Source organism: Myotis brandtii, unplaced genomic scaffold, assembly GCF_000412655.1.
Source record: "Myotis brandtii unplaced genomic scaffold, ASM41265v1 scaffold3343, whole genome shotgun sequence".
NCBI classification, from domain to species: Eukaryota; Metazoa; Chordata; class Mammalia; order Chiroptera; family Vespertilionidae; genus Myotis; species Myotis brandtii.
In genome coordinates, this window is record NW_005362893.1 from 1 (window position 1) to 2705 (window position 2705).

The window sequence follows — 2705 nt, forward strand, 5'->3', positions numbered from 1 at the left end:
GTCACTCTGGGGTGGTGGTAGCGATTCTTCCCGAACCGTGTCTGCTGCGCAAAGTAGTCGAAGCAGTCCTAGTGCCCAGACTTCTTCCACATCTTCCTCATGTAGTAGAACGCCACGCACTCCGCCACCGTTCTGGTCTTCACCCAGTTCTTGTGTATACGATAAAAGTCTTTTCCAAAGGGCACGAGTGCATGTTCAAAGCTCCGGTTTTCTTCTTCTGTCCACGCAGTCATTCCCTCCTGAGATACAGTTCCGCTGCGGCAATACCTCTCCACCGCCTCCTTGATGTTATGGTCGCACCTGAGCAGCTCATATAATGCCTGCTCATTGTCCCTGGTGAGTGCTCCGGCCGAAACCCTGTCCACCATTTTCTCATTTCCAGTTCTGAACGCGACCTCGACAAGGTACTCCTTCACTTTGCTCTCTGCAACCACACCAGGACGCCAAAGGAGCTGGTCTCCATCTTCAGACGCTTTCTCATCATTGTCATACTCTCCAAGATAAGGGGGGATCTCAGCCTGATATTGTAAACCGATCCTTATTTCCTTCCTCAAATCTTCAGGTGAGTTACCACTGTCTGTTTCAACATCTTCAATCTCTGATTCTTTATCTCCTTCACAAGTAGCATTTGAGCGCAAAGGCCTCGGGAAGAAGTCGGAAGCCTCGTGGGAAGCCAGAGACGGCATCAGGTCGTCTGCTGAACACGGCGCCTCCTCGTCGTAACCTGACAGCAGGTCTTTTGCTATTTCCTGCTTGTCCAGTGTCATGTCTGGCAGCTGGTCGGCAAGTTCACTTGGGGAGCTGTGGGCACTGGGCTCCACCGCGGCGGGCAGCACGGGCTCATAGCCGTAGAAGGCCAGCAGGTCTCCAGAGGCATTCCTTCCATTTCTAAGTCTTTAATTTCAGAGCTGAAGTTTTTACCCTCATCCATCATCTCTTCTTCAAGAGTTCTTTCATCATCATAGTCATGGACCAACATCTCAGCCATGGGGTCAAAATCATGATCCTCAGAAGACAAAGACCCAAGTCCGCCTTGTTGCTCCAAGATCTGCTTCTTGGTGAGCACATCCGGCCTGCGCCAGCGATGGAGGAGCGCAGACATTGTGTGCACGCTCTGGAGGGGGTTCATGTCCTCTGAGTGTTGGAAGGCTCTGAAGAATCCGTGCCCCCTCTCAGAGTCCCGGTGCTGTCCTTCAGTGAGGTTTCCCTGGGGTCATCTAGCAAGTGGCAGCGCCCAGCCCAGGCTGTCCTGGGGGTGCCCATGACCATCGGAAAATGCCTGGTCTGTAGCCATATTCCCTGGGAACGTCTCTAATCGGGCTGGAGCAATCCCGGTCTGAAGTCAGCTCCTGCTGGAGAGGGACGGAAGGTATGGACTTGGTAACAGGCCACAGTTCTGCGGGGAAGAGAGGAGAGAATGAGATGGGTTTCACTCACTTCCAAACCCCAGGCCTCGGACACCCTCGCCCCACTCACCGCCTCCGTGGCCCCCACACCCGCAGCTCCTGCAGCTGGGACTGGGGAACTCTGTGCCAGGCGCTGGCACCCGCCTGTTTATATACCCGCTCCGGGCATCACTTCCTGTTCCCTCCCCGCCCTGTGATTGGTTAGAGACCAGGGTTGATCCATTTTTCATAATCCGCTGGGACACGGTTTCCGGGAGGGAAACGCCTAAGGCCGCATGGGACGTGTTAGCCTATGAGCTGGTTCGCAAGCATCTAAAGCGTTTGAAGGACCCAGACACACAGACCCGGCCCTGGCGGGTGTGGCTCAGGGATACCAGCGCGGGCCTGAGTGCCGAGGGGTCACGGAGGGTCGCGGGTTCAGTTCCCTGTTTGGGCACATAGCCTGGTTTGGGGTTCAAACTCAATAGGTTCAATGTTTCTCCCTAGCCCCCCCCCCTTTTCTCTTTCTGTCCCTAGAAGTAATTTAAAAAGAAAATAATTTATTTTTTAAAAAATATAAAAGCCCGCCCTAACCTGTTGGGCTCAGTGGACAGAGCATCGGCCTGAGGACTGAAGTGTCCCAGGTTCGATTCTGGTCAAGGGCAGGTACCTTGGTTGCGGGTACATATACCTTAGGAGCCGGTGTGCAGGAGGCAGCTGGTCGATGTTTCTCTCTCATCGATGATTCTAGCTCTCTGTCCCTCTCCCTTCCTCTCTGTAAAAAATCAATAAAATATATTTAAAATAAATAAATAAATAAATAAGCCCAGCCTGGTCTGCAGGCGATGGAGACCCGGTCGCAGACCAGTAGGATTCCGCTTGGCGGGAGCTCGCTGCCATCTCTCCTCCTCACTCACGCCGTGGGGTCAGCGTCACCCGTGAGAGCCATCGGAAGCCGTGAGTTCCGAGCCGTGGAAAGCGGCTGGACCTGGAGGTTGAGGGGGGTCCAGGAGGTCACGGCTTCGGGGTGTGTTTGGAAGTTGGGACTGAGATGGATTCAGGGACCAGGCGAGGGCGGCCCAGGCTGCTCCCATCACTCACCCGGCAGGTGGGGCGGGGCCTGGCGTTGACCCTGTTCCAGGCCAAGGGCCGGATACACGGGAGGGGGTGCCGAGGCTGAGGAACTACAGAGCCGGTGGCCAGACCCTAATGAGGTGGGACAGAAGGACCACCCCCCACCCCCAGCCAGGCCCGCACAGACCTCTGGGAGCACAGCCTGGCTCCTGGGTCACAGCCCAGTCTCCAGAACCACCGCCCCGG

General features: G+C 55.6%; 1 pseudogene; it reads right to left on the reverse strand.

The window, feature by feature from the left end:
* Positions 1-11: 11 nt before the first annotated feature.
* Positions 12-1035, reverse strand: LOC102246655 (annotated as a pseudogene).
* Between the last annotated feature and the right edge of the window lie 1670 nt (positions 1036-2705).